Below are 7,694 nucleotides of genomic sequence, written 5' to 3' on the forward strand. Positions count from 1 at the left end.
ACACATAAATAAGTTTTTGTTGAAAAACGTTCCCTGTGGGATTGATATCTTTTTATTACTACAAGCGAAACCGTGCACTTGCGGAAATCGCTCAACAAGTTTTTGGCGCCGTTGGCGGGGAACGCTAAAATTTTTAACAAAAATTTAGATTTTCGTGTTTTATTTCAAATCTAGGTTTATACGTACTTATTTTAACTTTTATAATTTATTAATTTTAATTTACTAACATATTTATTTTTCAATTCTGTTTTGAAGGTAGTTTCGGTTCGTGCAAAATTTCAAGTTCATGCGCAGTTCTCGAAGTTCAGGCATTGCACCAAACCTGTTAGATCCAGAAATTGAGAAGACACTTAAAAGAAAAAGAAAGATAAGAAAAACAAAAACAAAGAAAATTCCGAGCCAGAAAATATGGCAAATCCACCAACACTTATGGAATACGCTAGGCCAGGGGTGGCTGGTGTAACCAATAGTATCGTTAGACCCAGAATCACGGCAAACCAATTTGAAATTAAGCCCACTTTGCTTAATATGTTGTAAAATAACGTGACATTTTATGGGTTACCTAACGAAAATCCTAACACCCATTTGACAAATTTCGTTGAAATTTGCGACACTTTTAAAATACCAGATGTGACTGCCGAAGCAATCAAACTTCGACTCTTTCCTTTCACTTTGAAGGATAGAGCCAAAGAATGGTTAACTTCTATGCCAAGCGCAACATTTGCAACTTGGGAACAATTAGCCCAAGCGTTTTTATCAAAATATTTTCCTTTAGCGAAAACCGCAAGTCATAAAAGAGTTAACATCTTTTTCTCAAAATGATAATGAAACTCTTTATGAGGCTTGGGAATGTTTTAAATAACTTCAACGTTTATGCCCACACCACCAATTGCCCGATGCATTTTTAATGCAAACATTTTATAATGGATTGAATCCTACAACTAGAGGTCATTAGATGCTATGTTGGGAGGTTTATTTATGAAGAAGACATCCGCCCAAGCAAGAGAACTTTTGGAGGAAATTGCAATCAACAGCAGTATGTGGCCCGCAGAACGTGGACATATACCGGTGGCGAAACCATCGTCCTCAACCACATCATCCGTTAAAGGTATAGTGAATCTTGATCCAGTCACGATGTTACAAGCCCAATTTTCTGCCTTATCGCACAAAATTGATAGGTTTATGGCACCGTGCAATACCAATAGTAATCCAATCCAAACGGATGTGGATTATGAAGGTATGAGCGAGATTGAACAGGTAAATTTTGTCCAATGGCAAAACCAAACTAATAATCCTTTCTCTAGTACTTATAATTCTGAATGGAGGAATCATCCTAACTTTAATTGGAAAGATAATAATAATAATGCAAATGCTAATCAAAATCGTACCAATAATTATCAAAATCAATCAAGAGATACGATTAGCACTTTATCTTCTAAAATCGACAAATTTATAGATGCTATCGGTGGAAAAATAAGTAATCACGATGATGGTTTTAAACGGGTCGAGAATAAATTCGATCAGCTTATTAAAAACCACTCATCTAGCATCCATAATTTGGAGGTTCAAATTGGACAAATTGCTAAATCAATTCCATCCCGAAAAGAGGGAAGTCTTCCTAGCCATACAGAAGAAAATCCAAAAGAGCAAGTAAAGGCTATCACTCTTCGTTCAGGGAAAAATTACTTAGGTCCGGAAATGCCCGGAGATTCTACTTTACAAGGAACTGATTTACCAACGAAATCCAAAGAAGATACATTAAATGCAAAAAGTTCACCTATTGACTCAAATATAAAAACATTTGTACCCAAACCACCATTTCCATACAAAGTCCGAAATAAAGACTATGACAAACAACTTTTAACATTTTTGGATAAACTTAAAAATTTGCATATTAATTTGACATTTATGGATGCGAAAACGCAGATTCCTAACTATGGTAAGTTCTTAAAAGATTTGATTTCAAAGAAGATCAGTTGGGAAGGAATTTCATCCATATCATTAACTGAGGACTGTAGTTCAATAGTGTCAAGCAATTTGTCCACTAAACTCAAAGATCCCGGATGTTTCACCATCCCGTGTAAGTTGGGAGATATTGAATTCCCAAGTTGTCTTTGTGATTTAGGAGCAAGTATAAACTTAGTGCTGTTGTCTATTTTTAATAAGTTAGGTTTAGAAGAAGATATCAAGCGTACCAATATGGTTTTGCAATTAGCGGATCAAACCACTAAGAGACCATATGGTATAATTGAGGATGTTTTAGTCAAAGTTGATAAGTTTATTTTTCCTACCGATTTTTTTATATTAGACTTTGCATACGATGTTAATTGTCCACTAATTTTTGGTTGACCGTTTATGAACACGGGAGGTGCATTAGTCGATGTGTCGGAAGGGAAAGTAGTTTTAAGGATAGGTGAAGATAAGATCGAGTTTAATATGAACAAAGTGATGAAATATCCTATGGAGGAATTCGCTTGTATGAAACTAGACTTGGTTGAAGAATGTGTTATTGATATTGTTCAAAGTGAAGAAATAATAGAACCTATAATGGGAGAAGAATTAGAAGATAAGGACCCAGCGCCTTTGATTCGAGAAGACGGGCCAGTTCCGCCTTTAATTGTAATACCCCCTAAATTAGAACTTAAAGAGTTACCAAGAAGTTGTTAGAAATAGGATAGGAAGTATGTGATGGCAAATTTCAGACTTAAAAGGAATTAATCCTAGTATTGTAATGCACAGAATTCATTTAGAAGAAGATAAGCCACCTAAAGCGGATAGGCAAAGATGCTTAAATCCGAACATGAAAGAAGTAGTAAAAAATGAGATTACTAAACTTTTAGACAATGGAATCATTTATCTTATATCGGATAGTGAATGGGTTAGTCCAATCCATTGTGTACCTAAAAAGGGAGGCATAACTGTAGCAAGGAATGACGAAGGTGAATTAATACCTACACGAACCACCACCGGTTGGAGGGTTTGTATAGATTATAGGAACCTCAACAAAGCAACCAGGAAAGATCATTTTCCTCTACCTTTCATTGATCAAATGATCAAAAGGATAGCCGGTCATGCTTTTTATTGTTTTCTTGATGGTTATTCCAGATTCTTTCAAATATATATTTACCCGGATGACCAAGGTAAAACAACCTTCATATGTCCTTATGGAACCTTTGCATATAGGAGAATGCCCTTTGGTCTATGTAATGCACCAGCCACATTTCAACGTTGTATGACTGCAATTTTTAACGATTTCATTGAAGATATCATGGAAGTTTTTATGGATGATTTTTGAGTTTATGGAGATTCTTTTGATGCATGTTTAGGAAATTTGGATAAAGTATTGTCTAGATGTGAAGAAACAAATTTAGTTTTAAACTGGGAAAAATGTCATTTCATGGTTAACGGGGGAATTGTTTTAGGTCATAAGATATCTACAAAAGGATTAGAAGTGGATAGAGCAAAAACTTCAGTGATAGAGAAATTACCCCCTCCAACTACTGTTAAGGGAGTACGGTCATTTTTAGGACACGCAGGTTTTTACAGAAGATTTATTAAAAACTTTTCTGTAATTTCCAAACCACTTACTAATTTGCTCATGAAAGATCCAACCTTTGATTTTAATGAAGATTGTGTTAAAGCTTTTGACACATTGAAAACACTTTAGTCAGTGCACCAATAATTGCTAAACCCGATTGGGATTTACCTTTTGAAATTATGTGTGATGCAAGTGACTTAGGCGTAGGATGTGTTTTAGGTCAAAGGAAGGATAAGAAGCTTCATGTTATTTATTATGTCAGTCACACATTGTCTGGTGCATAGTTAAATTACACCACAACTGAAAAAGAAATGCTAACGATAGTTTTTGCATGTGATAAGTTTAGGTCCTATCTGCTAGGATCTAAAGTTATTATATATACCGATCACGCAGCTTTAAGGTATCTATTTGCTAAGAAAGATGCAAAACCGCGTCTTATTAGATGGGTTTTATTATTACAAGAATTTGATATAGAAATTAAAGACAAAAAGGGAGTATAAAACCTTATCGCCGATCATCTATCAAGACTTGAAGATGAAAACGGTCCTATCGGTGAAACTGTTGGTATACGAGATGATTTCTCCGATGAATATCTCTATCAGATAAAAAGTGTCATGTCACCATGGTATGCGGATATAGCCAATTATCTCGCAGCTAACATTGTTCCAGAAGGGTTAAGTTTCCAACAAAGGAAAAAATTCTTTTCCGATATTAAAAAGTATTTTTGGGAAGATCCTTTCTTGTTCAAAACTTGTGGTGATGGTATAATTAGGAGATGCGTTAGTGAAAATGAATACAAGTCTATAATGTCCGAATGCCATTCAAGCTCTTATGGAGGGCATAACGGCGTTAGTAAAACAATAGCTAGGATATTAGAATGTGGATTCTTTTGGCCTACATTATTTAAAGACGTTCGTTCGTTTATTATTCGGTGTGACAAATGTCAAAGAACCGGGAATTTAGGAAGGAAAAATGAGATGCCTCTCACAAACATGTTAGAAGTTGAAGTCTTCGACGTGTGGGGGATCGATTTCATGGGTCCTTTTCCCCCTTCTTTTGGTAAAACTTATATATTAGTAGCCGTATATTATGTTTCAAAGTGGGTTGAAGCAATTACAACCCCAACAAACGATGCTAAGGTTGTCGTTAAGTTTCTTGATGACATATTTTGTAGATTTGGAGTCCCTAGAGTTATGATAAGTGATGGAGGTACCCATTTCATAAACCGAAGTTTTGAGTCGCTTATGAGAAAATATGGAGTACACCACCGCGTATCTACGCCATACCATCCTCAATCGAATGGTCAGGCGGAGATATCAAATAGAGAACTCAAATGGATATTAGAGAAAACAGTTTCGTCTTCGAGAAGAGACTGGTCTTGTAAACTTAACAATGTGTTATGGGCATACCGTACTGCATTTAAAACACCTATAGGAATGACACCGTACCGACTTGTGTATGGAAAAACTTGTCATTTACTAGTAGAATTAGAGCATAAAGCTTATTGGGGTATTAAAGCACTTAATTACGATTTACAAGAAGCAGGTAAGAAACGTTTATTCGACTTAAACGAGTTGGATGAATTACGTCATTTATCTTATGAGAATGCAAAAATATATAAAGAGAAAGTGAAAAAATGGCACGATGCCAAAATTAAAGTCAAAAAGCTTTAATGTTGGAGACAAGGTCCTGCTGTTTAATTCACGACTCAGATTATTTCCAAGTAAGCTTAAGTCTAGGTGGTCAGGACCATTCTTAGCCGTTAAAACTTTCGACTATGGATCCTTAGAACTTGAAGGCCCTAATGGAGTTCATTTTAAGGTTAACGGTAATAGATGCAAAATTTATTATGAAAACGCTCCAATTAAGGAAATTAAGTTTATAACAAAATTTGATGAAGATTAATTCACTACTTTTCATACATTTTATTGTTTCGCTTTTGTTTATTTTTAAGTTTAGCTTTTATTTTTAATTTTATTTTGCTTTATTTATTTTTACACATTTCATTTTTATGATTTTCAGTTTTTAGATGAGTGTATATTAAGTTTAAATTGCATAAAAATATATTTAAGTCATGTTTTTAATTAGTTTTTAGGTAATTAATGTGATTTGGAAAAATTCAGAAATCTCGGTTGAGATTTCAGGAATCTCAGTTGAGATTTCAGGGTTCTAAACATTCAAGGGAAGGAAGGAAACATATATGATCTTACCGAGATTTTAAATTCTCGACCGAGATCAACATTTAGGGTTTCGACGCCTGATTTCCGAGAGGAAATCAGCGTGTCGCGACCGAGATTCGAAATCATGCACCATTGCTGTTCAACTCGAAAAATTGAGTTTCTTCAATGCCAAGAGGTCTAAATTGATGCCTTTTCGCAACAAAAAGACACATTAATTCGTCCTTTTATCCCTATAAATAATCAGAGAGAAGCAGAACACTTTTTACTATTCTTTTCATCTCTATCAGACACATTTCTGTCTTCTTCTCAAAGTTATTTCAAACACCTTTTTAAGAGTTTCAGAGATTTTTCTCTATTCAACTCCATGACTTCCAAGCGCCAATCTTCCAAGAAGATCACTGCTGCACGTAATAAGCGTCCTGACTTGTCAAAACGCTACGGTGCACCATTTCCCATTCATAACCATGATGAAGGCCGCCGTTATTATCAACTTCGCTACACATTCTTTGTAGGAATGTTGTATATGGACGAGTTCTTAAATGATGAACTCAGAATTAGCGAGGATATGAATCGCTACTTGAGAAATTTGGGCTGGTCGAAGTTTGTTTAGATGAAGTTTCCTATAATTGGAGACTGGATTCTCGAATTTTTCTGTACTGTTCGCTTCGTGAACAAACATCGGGTTCGTTTGAGTTTTCGTAAGGATGGCGAAACCTTTACATTCGGATACCCTAAATTACATGCCTGGTTTGGTTTTTCGCCAAGGGATACAACCAATTATCATCCTGGCAGAGATATGACATCTAGAGACATTTGGAGGATGTTAACTGGTTTCTGGCGTTTCAATCCACGTCTCGCCTATAATAAATCCATCAACTCCAATTCCATGTTGTATCTACACAAGTTTCTGTGCCACAGTTTATTTGGCCGCACTTTTAGCGGTGTTGTCCAAGACACAGACTTGTACGTTTTAGGTGATATTTTCCAAGGGAACACCGTCAATACTTCAAAAATTTTGATGGAAGGTCTCGTTGCCGCTTCTCGATCTAAGGACAAGAAGATTGGTTTTGGCAATATCATCTGTGGAATAATTCTCGGGGCCAAGGGAACTATTTCTGTTCCTTGGAGCAATGCTGAATCCTTTCCAACATTTGATTATGAATTCTTGGAAAGTGAGGGCCTCGTGAAACGTATCTTTTGGGTCGGTCCGCGATTTCTTTCTGCGGAAGAAAGACAAATCTTCGTGCAGATGAAGATCGATCGTTATAGGGGCATGCGAATCCCGATTCAACGGGATGAGTATTTAAATTAGTATAGTTTATTTAGGTTTTTTTGTATATAATTTGTGTTTTGTTGATTTTAATTTTTCTTTGTATATATATTTTTTTTATTGTACATATGAATTATGAATAAAATTTCAGTTCATTTCTTACTTTCGTTTTTTATTTTTAGTTTATATTTTCTAGTTTTTCTATGATTACCACTTAATCTATAGAAATCTATTTTGATATTAATACCTTATAAATTGGAATAAAGAACACGATAATACATTTCCTAAAAAACATAAGTTCATCCATTTTCATACAAACCATTTCAAGTTACTTAATCTAATGAACTTATATACTCTTTAATGTTTATTGTTCGTATATCATTATGAAATTAATTGAACTCAACCACATCTATATCATAATTCATTAATTTGTTTGAATTCTAATGTTTAATACCTACATGAACTTGCACTAATTAAATTAAAGATGATTCATTTAACTTATATGCACATTAATTGTTCATTAACTCAACTTAAGGCACTTAATGTTTCATTACTCAACCTTTAATAAAGATAAACCTTTGGTTTTCCTTATATTTAATGTTTTAATTTTGTGTTTTTAAGTTCAGGTACGTATTTATTCATTTACGGGACATATTTACCTAGAAAATTACACAAACGGAGTTAATACGTGCGAAATTCGTGGCCA

At 34.6% G+C, this 7,694-nt stretch overlaps 1 non-coding gene across 1 annotated transcript; it reads right to left on the bottom strand.

Annotated features, from left to right (window-relative positions):
- Window positions 1-786: 786 nt before the first annotated feature.
- LOC136207711 (small nucleolar RNA R71) lies at window positions 787-891 on the bottom strand. The gene has a single exon (XR_010676840.1). It is a non-coding gene; the product is annotated as a small nucleolar RNA R71 (small nucleolar RNA).
- Window positions 892-7,694: the final 6,803 nt, after the last annotated feature.

The sequence above is a fragment of the Euphorbia lathyris genome, chromosome 9, assembly GCF_963576675.1.
Source record: "Euphorbia lathyris chromosome 9, ddEupLath1.1, whole genome shotgun sequence".
Taxonomy (NCBI): Eukaryota; Viridiplantae; Streptophyta; class Magnoliopsida; order Malpighiales; family Euphorbiaceae; genus Euphorbia; species Euphorbia lathyris.